This window comes from Anopheles gambiae, chromosome X (genome assembly GCF_943734735.2).
Source record: "Anopheles gambiae chromosome X, idAnoGambNW_F1_1, whole genome shotgun sequence".
NCBI lineage: Eukaryota > Metazoa > Arthropoda > Insecta > Diptera > Culicidae > Anopheles > Anopheles gambiae.
Window position 1 is genome coordinate 22,868,730 of NC_064600.1, and position 14,157 is coordinate 22,882,886.

The following is a 14,157-nucleotide window of genomic DNA, read 5'->3' on the forward strand; positions in this document are numbered from 1 at the left end:
AAACCATACAACAGTACAGAGGAAATGAGAAAGTTCTCCTCCAAGCGAGGAAGCTCCGCTGGTTGGGAATCCCACAAACAGATGGCGCCACCAGCTTTTTTGCTATTTTTAGAATGCATGAGTCGTTTGCCGTCTGCTAAACGAAGTCTTTCTATATTCCGTTTAGGCAGAGTGCTTGAGTCGTTTAGAAGCCGTTTAGTGGTCGTTTAGTGGATTTGTGGCACTTGGGATATAAGGAATAGATCAATCACTTAGCGGAATGTTGCAAACCGGTAGGGGAATATTGCATGCACGCTGTGGATGTTTGCAATCACTTAGGGGAGTGTTGCAATCGATTAGGGGAATTTTGCAAGCTTACTGTGGAGCTGTCGTCAGACGGTGGGTGCCGGTGTAAAAAGCTTCAAATTGATGCCGATGATGTTTTTTTAAAAACATCATTTGGAGTTGTTTTCGTGTGGGATTCTGCTATACACATGAGAAACTAAATAAATCCTGCTGCGGAGCCATAATTAAAAATGATAAGTTAGTAAGATTGACGAAAATATTTTGAGGTATTTGGAACTCAGCAGCCGATAACAACCATAGTATGCACGATTCCCCTGAACAATGCGTCTCCGGATTTTGCTTCTGATGTCGTTGTCCGAAGTAACGACTCCTTTACTAGCTCGAGATTTTCGCCGTCAATCGCCGCCTTCCCAGATGGTCTGAGTCTCCGGCAAGCAGACACTTCGTCTTCGTCGCATTGTTTCTCAATCCATACTTGCTACTTCGCGATTGAATCGGGTCACACACCTTCACTGTTGTGCTGCCGATGATGTCGATGTCATCCGCGAAGCCAAGAAATTGGAGAGATCGGTAGAGGATCGTGCCACGGATGTCGCTGTTTAGACCCGCGCCTCGAATGACACCTTCCAGGGCGATGTTGAAGAGCAGACAGGAGAGTCCGTCACCTTGCCTCACACCCCTGCGAGATTCGAACGATTCCAACGTCAAGTTCGATACTCTCTCCTTGTACTGCACCCCATTCATGGTGGCCTCTAACAGCCGGATCAACTTCCCAGGGAAGTGGTACCGCTGCATGATGCTCCATAGCTTATTCCGGTTTATGGTGTCGTAGGCCGCCTTGAAGTCGATGAACAGGTGGTGCGTTGGGATCTGGCGCTCTCGGCACTTCTGGAGGATCTGCCGTAGAGTGAAAATTTGGTTTGTGGTGGATTTGCCTCCAACAAACCTACCTTGGTAGCTGCCGACAAAATTTGTAGCAAGGGGTGCAAGTCTGCAGAACAGGATCTGGGACAGGATCTTGTAGGCGACATTCAGAACAGTGATGGCTCGGAAATTCGAAATTTTGTAGAATGGATGAATAAATACCCGCTTCCACTCCTCCGGTAGTTCCTCCTGCTTCCAGACTTTCACGACAGCATTTCGACGGTAAGCCTCTCCGACCACATCTTGAAGAGCTCGGCCGACAGTCTATCGCTGCCGGCAGACTAATTGCTCTTAAGCTGTTTGATGGCGTTGGCAATCTCATCCAGAGATGGCGGGGGCACCTCGTCATCTGCGCTGTCGTTGTTGTTACTGCTGTGCTGCTGCTGTGGTAGTTGCCTTGTTCTGTCACTTGCGCCAGCCTCTCCTGCCTCTGCTCCATTCAGATGTCCTTCGTAGTGGCACTTCAACCTTTCGATCACATCCCGCTCGTCCGTCTGGAGATTTCCTTGCGCATCCCGACACATTGCGGGTTTAGGAGCAAACCCGCTCTGTGACTTCTTCAATCTCCTGTAGAACAAGCGGGTGTCCCCCGACTGAGAAAGCTACTCCAGCAGCTATTCGCCTGACTCTTCAAAACGGCGCTGCTTGGCCTTTGGCAGAGTAGCAGGGTTTGCTGTTTCCTCAGTCGTCTGTAGATTTCCACATTCTGACGGGTTTCATGCCGTTGCATGCGGGCGAGCGCTGCATTCTTCTCGGATAGTGCACGTATGCACTCTTCGTCAATACATTTGTTTTCTCTCTACGTGGTAAGCGGCCGATCTTGTGTTCGGCTGCAGTGCTGATGGCTCGTTCCACCATACGCCAGTGATCGGCGAGAGGCATCGCGGCGATGTTGTTGTCGGCCGGAAGCGCTTCCCCGAGAGCTGTCGCGTATCCCTCCGCCACATCAGCACACTTCAACCGGTCCAGGTTGAGCCTTGGGGTGGCCTGACTCCGTTGGTTGTTAATCACGGAGAGTTTCTGGCGTAGCTTTACTCTTTTTTCACGTCGATAATATCCAAGAAGTGCCTTCCGTCCATCAGAACGTGGTCGTTGTTTTATGTTTTCATGTTTATTTGTCTATCGATGGACAGTAATGCCCTCTCGAACCATTCTAGCAATGTTTTACAATGAGTTCTTTACAATGGATTACAATAACATAGAACATAACAATGTGCACTATGGAAAAAATTAACACAGAAACACGATCATTAAACTCAGTTGGCGAAATCCTCGGCTCAAAAGCGTCGCTGACGGCGTTGAAAGCACGGCACATGAGTAGGAACGGGTCAGAGGAGCCAAATTGCGTTCTACGGTCGTCGAGGGCCAACATTGCCCGAGTCCGGAGCGGCCTGGCAGGAACGGTCAGGTTGATGGCAGCCAGTAGTGACGGAGAGTCAATACGGCCGTCGAGAAGTCCCGTGATGAACGACAACCTGGCTTTTCGTATTTGCTCACTTGATAACTAGTCCTAGCATTCTATTGCTGGTGGCTACTACGTGATCCAGCTGATCCTTAAATGATAGTTTTGTATCGAGCAAAACGCTTAGATCTTTAACACATAGTTTTCGCGCCAAGGACTGTCCATCAAGCGCATATTCATATAATGATGGGTGGCGAGAACGACTAAAAGTGATGGCTTCGCATTTATCTGTGCATAGGGTTAAAGCATCACGGTTACACCAACACTAGAACTCATGCAAGGAAGTTTGCAGTCGGGCGTGGTCTTCTGGTTCACGAATAACACGAAAAATTTTCGCGTCATCTGCGTACAGTAGATGATTGTCAGCCGGAAGGATCAATGTCGCGTCGTTGATGAAAAGAAGGTACAGCAAAGGACACAGGCTACTGCCCTACGGGACTCCAGAAGATGCATGCACTGGACTTGACATGTACGAGCCTAACTTCACAGAATATTGACGATCTGTAAGGTACGAGCTAAGCCACATTATCATAGGGTTTGGGAGACCAAGTAAGTCGAGTTTCGCTAGCAAGATGGAGTGCGATACACTGTCGAATGCTGCCTTGATATCCGTATAAATAGCATCTAGTTGTAAACCGGTATCGATAGATTTATGGTATTTGCTAACAAATTCTAGTAGATTAGTCGTTGTAGCTCACCTGGGTACAAAACCATGTTGATTCACACTAATATAGTTGCAGGCCGTGGCCTTAGAAATGGCTCGTAGATTAGCATTTCGAACACCTTTGCACACACGCTGAATGAGGTTATGCCACGATAGTTTACAGCATCGTTCTTACAGCCCTTCTTGTAGATGGGTGTCATCCAGGAAGATATCCAAGTGGCAGGAAAGGTTCCACATCTCAGGGATACCTGAAAAATCTTCATCAGCGAGGGAGCAAGCGCAGAGGCACACCACTTTAGGATAACGGCCGGTATACCATCTGAGCCAGGGGTACGTTTTTTTTGTTGGTACGCCTGGTAACAATCTATTTATTTGAGTAGCGTTTTAGACCTTCTTAGAACTGGCGCTCACGTAGGGTAAATGTACCTATAGTGGTGGTAGTACCAATAGTGGTGCTATTGCTCTAAAATGCGGTTCATAGGGCAAATTAAAAGTAATTAAGTTATTTACGTTAGTGTGAAATGTTCTTTAGCCTTTAACAAATGGTTTAAAAGTTAAATAGGGCCATTCCGTTACTTAGTGACCGAAAAATCCATTATTTGGTGAAATGTGCCAACATTTTTCCAAAATCCTTAGGATTTCATAACGAATCTCATTTTTCTGTTAACGTTCTAAACGACCACATAACCACGCAATTACTAGTTTTTCAACATGACTGTTATGGAATGTTATTGTTTTACTAAAATTATTGGCATTTTGACCATATTTATGCATTATTAAGTGTTTTTTACCATAGTGCCATTATAGGTACACAAAACAGGCATGTTCCTATAGTGGTTATAGTTCTAAAATCAATAAATACAGGTAATTTTAGATTTTTCCGAGGAAATTTTTGACATGTCGTACTGTTTTCACTAAAATAAGCAACAGAAATGAGTTTTATGTAGGTAATTTACCAAAAACAGGCCAAAATTCGCTTATATGGCTGAATGAAAAATTGACTTCAAATCAAGCACACTCTTCTCGGTGTAGGTTGATGACAGGTGTGATGCAGTACTTTAGTCAATAGTTTCATTGATCAAATTTATACATTTTTTACGATCAAATTACGCAAGAAACCTATATTATGGCAGTAATCCTTGCTATTCATACGAAAACAGCTTCGAAACTAAGTTTCATTGATATTATACACCGTTTTTTATGCATCTTTGTTTACCACCACTATAGGAACACAATACGACGACTATAGGAACCATACCACCATTATAGGTACAACGAAGCAGTCACAAAAATATGTATTTTTTTGTAAATTTGATGTGCTTCATGGTAAAAATGGTTGTGATTGCGAAGATAAAACATATTCCAACTGTCATGTGTTAAAATATTTAGAAATTGTCCTTCCTGACACTTTAAAACCATTAAAACACATCGGTACCACTACAAATTGCACCACTATTGGTACATTTACCCTATTATAAATTTTCGCCGCACAGCTCATTTTTTCTTTTTTTAATGCATTTAGTGGACCCTATGGTGGCCCACGACGAGGAATTTTAACAGGAGTGCATTCACATATAGCAGATCTCATGAACTCACAAAAGGCTTCCATGGCATCGTCAATGGTTGAATAGTCCGAACAGTTAAAAGAATTGTCAAAAGATAAAATCAGTCGCTCCAATTTTGGAAGGTCAACACGAGCATAATTCAGCCTTTTATCAGCATCAATAGCAGTAGCGATCGTAACTGGGGCTTACTTACTTACTTATCCGGCGCTACAACCGCTTTGCGGTCTTGGCCTGCCTCAGAAGTGTCCGAAACCGCTCACGGTCTCGCGCCTTCGTCTGCCAGTCCGTTATCCCGGCCTTAATGGCGGACGCCTCCACGCCATCTTGCCACCTCAATTTGGGCCTACCACGCCTCCTCTGTCCTTGTGGACGGCCTAAAAAGACTTTACGGGCTGGGTCGTCCGTTTCCATGCGTATAACATGGCCAGCCCACCGGAGCCTGGCGAGCTTTATACGCTGTACGACAGTGAGGTCGCCGTACATCTCGTATAGCTCGTCATTATAGCGGCTCCTCCATTGTCCTTCCACACATACGGGGCCAAGTATCCTTCTGAGCATCTTCCTCTCGAACGCGGCTACGAGGGTTTCGTCAGATTTGGACAGTGTCCATGTCTCAGAGGCGTATGTGAGCACTGGTACTATATAGGTACTATATAGTCCCAGCTTCGTCCGTCGCGACAGGTTCTTTGAGGTGAACTGCTTTTTCAGGCTGTAGAATGACCGGTTGGCAGCCAGCATCCTTGCGCGCAACTCAGCTTCCATGCTATTGTCGTTGCTGACCGTTGATCCCAGATAGGTGAATTGTGGGACGACTTCAAAGTGCGTTCACCTATCTACACGTCACGCCTACGTAGATTCTGATTATTTGTTGGCAGGCCCGCTGATGTTGCCACCATCAGTTTGGTCTTTGCCTCGTTTATCTGCAATCCGAGGTTCTCTGCCGCCTGCTCAATCCCTTGGTAGGCTTCTGCTACATAGGAGAGCCGCAGACCAATGATGTCTATATCATCAGCGTATGCCAGGATCTGGGTTGACTTATAGAAGATGGTTCCCGTAGTCTCCACCCTCGAGTCACGGATGGCTCTCTCTAGCGCCAAGTTGAATAGGAGACAGGCAAGCCCGTCCCCCTGGCGCAGACCCTTGGTGGTAGCAAAAGGTCCTGAGAGTTTTCCATCCACCCTCACCTGGCATGTGACGTTGGTCATAGTCATTCTAACTAGCCTTATCAGTTTGGCCGGGATTCCAAAAGAGCTCATAGCGTCGTACAGTTGTACCCTGGCTATGCTATCGTATGCGGCTTTGAAGTCTATGAAGAGATGGTATGTGTCGTTTTTGTATTCAGCCATCTTCTCCAAGATCTGTCGCACGCACTGGGGCTACGTTGTCCAAATCAAAGTCAAGCGGAGGGTGGTGTTCGTCGATAGTAGTAAGGGGATATTCACAGACACGTATTGAAGAACATGTAGATGCAGCTGGCCAATTTGCGTAAAATAGGTCAAGTATTCGCCCCGATGAGTTAGTATTGAAGTTAAGCTGGTATAGTCCACTCTGATGCAAACCATCAACGAACTGGACACTGCGCGCAGAGCGTGCATGAGGCTCATAGAAACCAAAAGCAGCTCCATTTTCCTCTGACGCCGATGTCCAGGATTGCGTAGACTGGTTGAAATCTCCAATAAGCATGAATCTGTCTCTCGGACCAACAGTAGTGAAGATATTAGCAACGAAGTCGATCAATGCACTTATTTTCTCCTCATTCATGCTATGATTAGGAGACAGGTAGGCAGCGGCAATAAACAAACGGTGGTCGCATAGCTGAATACATACGCAAGTGAGTTCTAACAGTTGCGGCAACGTAGGAAGCACATAAGAGAGAAGAGAAACGTTGCATGCAATTAAAACACCACCCCCACGAGAGTGAGAGTTGTTAGTGGCATCCCAGTCGCATCGGTAAACACGATACTCATCTCCTAGCAGGAGAGCGGTGGGAATATAGGGATCGAGCCAAGTTTAAGTGAGTACCAATACATCGTATTCCGTCTCAAGAACCGACAAACGGAAATCATCGGCTTTAGAACGCAGGCCACGCACATTCTGATAGTACACAGTGATACAAGCCGCTTGATCAGTGGGTGCTTGTTGCATAGAAGTGTTAGTAGGCGCTGTGGTGTTGCAATTGAGCGAGCTTATCGTAGAAGGTGAGTGTATTGTGTTTGTTGTCGAAGGATTTGCTCGAGCCGTATGCGCAACATATGGTTGCGCTGCTGTAGTGCGGTTACTTCGGAAATAAATTGAACCAGTGTAGTTTGAAGTGTTTTTGAACGTGACGTGGACGGAAGAGTGGGTGAAGGGAGAGTGCAGTTCATATCGGTTGGTGTGAAACGGTTAGAACTATTTATTACAAATAAAATGCTAAATTTTATGCTCCCCAACACCAGAACTTTTATTTAAATTAACTCCACTTCCGATCTAGCCAAGCACCGACACCAGAATCCCCTTCATCAGAATCCCCATCGCCCGTTAGCTCCTTCGATCGTCAACCTTGTCCTATCTCCATTCTCACGATGATCTTTCTCTCACCTCCTTATCTCACCTCCTCACCTCCACCTCCTCACCTCTTATTTCACGGTTCGTGTTCTTTAGCCGCCTGTACGGCTACGGCCGCCGTTATCAGCTGTCATCGACGGTCTATATCGTAGCGGCCAAGCTGTCATCGACGGTCTATATCGTAGCGGCCAAGGTCGCTACAGGTGATTGTTCCGTTTGTGTTGGTGCGGGTTCATGGATATGTACAGGTGAGTAGGGATTATTGTGAGGATTATTGTGTTGGGTACAAGGCTGCTGTGGTACCGGTGAGTGTTGAGTGCGAGGCTGTAGTGGTGTCGGTGTCTGCTGAGTACGGGGTTGTTGCGGTACCGGTGTGTAAGTGTTCGTGTGTTGTGTGCGTGAATGTAGAGATCTCGGCGGGAGCGAGATGAACTCACGCACACCGAGCCCGACCGGCCAGGAGGCTGCGTTAAGTGCCTTACTACAAAGGGCAGCAGGAATTCTGACCTTGAACGATACAGCACTCCCTGGGCTAGGAAACCGTTCCTGCTTTTAGTAGACTAAAAGCAATTACGTCTCCAGTGTCCAACTGCAAACAAACCAACGAGACAACTTGCTCTATGGTGACGGACGCAGCCAACCTTGAAAGATGCCATAAATAATCGGTTCTTGGTGTCTGTGAAACAGTTGGTATTGAAGCGGAGGTTGTATTAGTCCCTGTGATTATTGGTGGTAGTGAAGGACGATCGATCCGGTGAGTGTTGTTGGTATTTGTGGCGTTTGAGATTGCTGCACTGTCAACAAACACGGCATGAGAGGATGCAACTACATCACGAAATAATCTTCGTTTTTTTCCGATTGGTAGTGCATCTGGGAGCAATTGATTGCTATGTTGCAAGGATGCCGAATGGGCCGTGACGATTCCGGCAAAGCCATCCCGAATCTCCTGTATTACCGGTGGGACCAAGCTAGCCTTCATGGCATCAACAGCAGCTGTGAGAGCTGCCTGAAACCCAAACTGCATTCCCATGCCCTTGATCGCCTTGCTACGCGGAATCCCGATGGCATTAGTACACCCAATGCAACTCCAGTGCAGGGAAGCCATCCTTTTCACTTCGTCGATGACCGATATAGGCACCTTGGTGCACGCCAGATGGTATGTTCCCCTACAACAGGTATTTCAAACTGGCGGCCCGGGGGCCGCATGCGGCCCGCGTCGATTCTAAATACGGCTCGCGAGAATATTTTGAGAATTGCTAAAAGCACTGCAAACCATAAATCTGTTAATACTATTTGTCAAAGTGTATTAAATTTTCCAGAGAAGAACAATCCTTTTGTTGGTATATTTTTCGAAACTAACATGAATGTACCCATAACATCTCATAAACTTATTCTACACAAACGTACATATCAATCGAGACCCTTAAGAATCATTGAATCGAATGCAAGCTCAGTCGTATTATGTTTCGATTAAATTCTGAATATTAGCATAATTTTGTGCACACTCGATTGCACATTCTGTATGGAAAAATAGATTTACGTCAACTGACTACAAACGAAAAAGAAATGAACATAATTTGATACATACACTAGGAAATTTTTCAACAACTAGTGATTGATTGTCGGAATCGCATCCACGGCTCAAAACCATTTCCGATCATAGCTATTCCGACTTCGAATCCGGCCAAACCAAACCAACAGTTCCGTTCGGTGCCGTCCGAAGCCTATAGAGCCGTTTAGAGCCATTCGGAACCGTTGGAGTCATCGGTTGTCCCACCGAATTTGACAATCTCCATGCCCCGACTGCCGAGTAAAGGATTCATTCGGCTCCGATTTTTTTCCGACCTTAGAATGTTACATCATTGATGTTCGATTGGAGCCACTTCTGTTTTTTGTCATAATCATGTCACCATAAATGTTAATAAAAGTGATTGTAGCCAAGTTGGAATTATTTGTACCCAACATTCTGCAAGACGAATTAATGTAATTTCCAACCTCCCCAAAAATCAAAATCAAAATGATATGATTACGCTTAAGCCTAAAGGATTTAGATTAAGGATAAAAATAATCGAAATGCCGAAGCCTTGCAATACAAAGCTTATTAATAGATTAGCTCACACAGTCCTCAATTCCTCAATTCGCGAATCATCTCCCTTTAAGTGTCAAAAATAGAATTGCCGATCTGTATGGGATCACACACCACGACTCTTCGTGAGATAAAATTATCGTAATTTTAAAAAAAGTTATTCGTAAAATACAGGTTCTTGTTATAAGATATGTCAAAAAATTGCAAGAAAATATTTTTGTTATTCATCCAGTGATGGATAGTTCGGATTGCTTGAAAAAGATTCACTACAGGCTGCTAGACTTCTCCTACTTCAGTGAAAAAGTGTGTTTGACAGATATTTTCTAGCAGAACTACCGTAAGAGAACGCGAGTAATGAAAAATGTCCTATTTTAATAATAACATTGAAAGTACATTAAAATTTTTTTCTCATATAAAAACGAGCACATATAAAAATAACATCGCGAATTTGTACATTACAAAAGATTCCAGATAAGAAGCGAGGAGTGCAAAAAGTCAATTTGTTTAACAATAAAAATGTAAAAAAGTATTTTACATAAATATTGGGGTTATATTTTCCATTCTCAACTTTGCGGCCCGCGAATCACTGAAAATTTGTACTTACGGCCCTCTGATGAAATGAGTTTGACACAGCTGCCCTACAATATAGGCACGTAATTGACCCTTCAACCGGGCCCAGTGCTTCAGAACATGCATAACACACATTCTCCATTTTAGATGCCGCTGCAGATGAACGTCCAAGGAGCCACAAATAGAAGACAAATATATCGCAAACACAGTGGTTTTCGTCAGGAACACGATGGCAGGGTCACGAGACTTCACTTATGGACACAACAAAACTAGTGTTGATTAGCGCAAAACCAGATTACACCAATAAAATAGCGGATAAATGCAGAGCGCTAGCAGTAGACACTAGTGATGGGCAAAACGGCTCCGAAGCCGGAGCCGGCTCCGACCGGCTCCAGACAATTTCGGAGCCGGCTCCGCACCCACGGCTCTGGAGCCGGCTTCGCTCCGACGGCTCCGGAGCCGGCTCCGCACCAACGGCTCCGCTCCAAAGGCTCCGGAGCTGGCTCCGCACCAACGGCTCCGGAGCCGGCTCCGCACCCACGGCTCCGCTCCAACGGCTCCGGAGCCGGTTTCAACACAAAGGACCAAAATAACTTTTTCAATGAAGTTTCAATCGAGAAAATCCGTAAATAGCGGAGTAGGTCATGTTTAAAAGAATTTATCAAAAAAAACACCGATGACTTTTGAATATTGTTAAGAAAGGCGAGACCAACGAATGCTACACAACGTCATGCATGTCAATACTGCAATCACATCGTGTATTGGTTTCCACACGTGCGAGAAGATATATTCGTTTTTTTATTACGCTATCATACAATGATGTCTCTATTGAACCGTTAGTTCGGAGCCGTTGGTCTGGAGCCGTTGATTCGTCGCCGGCCCCGGAACGGTGGGCTTGAATCCGGCTCCGCAGCCGTTGGAACGGAGCCGTGAGTGCAGAGCCGTTAGTCTGGAGCCGGCTACGGAGCCGTTGGTGCGGAGCCAGCTCCGGAGCCGTCGGAGCAGAGCCGGCTCCGGAGCCGTTGGTGCGGAGCCGGCTCCGGAGCCGTCGGAGCGGAGCCGGCTCCGGAGCCGTCGGAGCGGAGCCGGCTCCGGAGCCGTCGGAGCGGAGCCGGCTCCGGAGCCGTTAGTCCGGAGCCGGCTCCGGAGCCGTTAGACCGGAGCCGGCTCCGGAGCCGTTAGACCGGAGCCGGCTCCGGAGCCGTTGGTGCGCTCCGAAACGCCCATCACTAGTAGACACGCTATGTTGGCAACTTTCAAACACGAGCATTTGGGACCTTGAATCATCCCTCGAATGTCTCCAGGTGTAACTATGGCGGTGTGCATGCTGGATGCAGGTGCTGCGGATGCTCATGTGCTTGTAGGAGGCAAAGTTTATTAGTCTTTGGCCGTTGTCGATTATTTTTATGTCTTAACTATTTACACCTTTACATTTACACCAGCAGCGCAGCTGCTACGGCGAATCCAGGGCTCGGCACATCTATCCACAACAATTATCAACTGGTGGACGCTGAAGTTTCCAATCGTTGGTTTATATGCCTCCTTCTGCCTGACCTGAGCATTAAGGTCTCCGATGACGACCTTCACGTCATGTTTTGGGCAGCGTTCGTACTCCCTCTCCAGCTGCTATAGAAGGCCTTCTTCTCGTCATCGGTGTTCCCAAGGTACAGACTGTGCACATTTATAATGCTCAGGTTGAAGAATCTGCCACGAATTCTCAACCTGCACATTCGCTCATTGGTCGGCCACCAACCGATCACTCTCGGCTGCATCGCACCCAGTACCATGAACGCAATAATGATCTCGCGCGTCTCTCCACCGCTCTGGTAGATCGTGCAGTTACTACGGTACTGGCGCACCGTCACGCCTTTCCACCATACCTCCTGAAGTGCTACTATTTCGAAACCGCGGGCCCATACTTCATCGTATACCATTCGGGTCTTCACATCCGATGAGAGGGTTTTGCAGTTCCATGTCTCAAGCTTCCAATCGTAAGACCTTTTTCCGTGCGTGGTTCTGAATCGATTGGTCCGATACGATGCTTCTTCTTGTTGACTACTCATTGCCGCGGTTTTTAACGAGGGTGGCTTGCAAGGCCTCTCCCCTAACCCCCAGTCTCGTCGTAGGGCCTACGCTCGTTGGCTTTTTAGAGTCCTACAGCGAGCCAAGACGGAAGAAGCCAGCGCAGCCCTTCGGGAAAAGATATACGCTGGGGGAAAGCCGCTCCTGACATGGAGAACAGACGCTCCCAGGTAAGGCCATGAAGATCAATCACATTCATTATAACTCATTCAATGTTCTCAGATCATACCACAGCAACACACCCTGAATTCAGGCTGTCTATTTATACAAATAACAGATGTGACACACTTATCAAAAACAACCGAAACGCACAACATAAGGAGGAACTTAGTGAAAAGAAACATAATTCTTGTCAACAAAAGACATACGTAACTAGCTGATTAAAAACAATAACTTTCCAACATACAACCCGGAATCAAATGTGCGAAACCCTTAACTTTATTTAAGTTTAATAAAACCAACTAGGATCATGGCAGGTCAAATTCGTTCGGACTGTCAGGATAGGACTATGCCCATCAAACGTCTATCGACTTCTCATTTAAAGAGTTTAGTTATGTCCCCCTACCCAATAGTGATGCGCATTGCGTTCCCAACCTGCCAGGTGCGATCCATTCCAACATGCAAGCATCCGGTCCGCAATCCTTATTTTTAACACAACCAGGTTCAAACTGAACCTGTTTCTCCCACCGTTCTTTGCGATCCGACCTGAACCGACTGCTATCAACGTTCTTATCGATCCGATGTGAAGCGGCTACTCTCAGTGTTCTCTGCAGTCTGTGCTAGACTGGCTGCTCTCAGTGCTCTTTGCGGTCAGGCCAAGAACGCTCTACGGAGAGAGTTGCTTATTGATTTCATGGGTCGATTTGCTTCAAACATAGCATCCAGGATCATTTTGAACCTGTTTCTCTCAGCGTTCTTTTCGATCCGGTCTGGAACGCTCGATCATCTGCTCTCTTTCATACGATCGGCCGATCTGGTACGTGCAAAGGAAGCCGGTGAAATTTGAACCTGTTTCTCTCAGCGTTCTTTCGATCCGTTATAGAACGTTGTTCTCTTTTCTTTTGTTGGTTTCTGTTCTAGTCCACCCCAGTGATGGTAAAAGGCCGGCTAGGTGTGATGCGGGATGACGGAAGTTGCCCAATTGGCTGCTGCACCAATACCGATTCATGACGAATACATCGGAAACAGTTCCGCACGATGCCTTTCACCAATCGACGTCCGTCCAAGGGCCAATACTGCTCCCTGATTTGTGATAGTAGTAGCCTTCCGCTGGCATGTTTTCGTTCCTCGTGGAAGTGCTCTGCTAATAGCCGGGTAAAAGTGTGGTGTTTGGGTATTACCGCAGGATGCTTAGCTTGATATGGTAGCTGGGACAGGTTCAAACGACCTCCCACTCGAATTATGCCTTCCTTGTCCATGAAAGGGGTCAATTTTCGTAAGGCCGATTGATTTGGCAAGGCTTCTCCTTTTATCAGTTGCTAACTTCCACTGAGAAGGCATCTTGCTGTGCTAGTTTACATAGAGCTATTTTTGCTGCTTCCACATACTCGGCTGTGATTGCTGTTGGTGCTTTAGCATGCGACACTAGCTGCTGCGTTCGTGCTTTCTGCTTCGTGTTGCACACAAAACGTATGCAGTAGGCTATAATGCGTACCAATCTAGTGTAGGAGGATGAGATATCGAAAAATGGATGAGATTGTGCGCATACGACAGTAGCACTCACCTCACGTGTTTCTAAGTTCATATCGTCTACCGGTTCCGTTCTACAGTATCGGACAGAATGATAGGACCCTAGTGTTTTCAACGCAGCATGCACCCCTTGGGACAGGTTTATGTGTGGTTTGTGTGTTTGTGTTTGTGTGTGTGTGCATGTGTGTGTATGTGTGTGTGTACATGTATGTGTGTGCATGTGTGTGTGTATGTATGTTTGAATGTGTATTGGTGTGTGTGTTTGTTTCACAAGTAGGTCGTT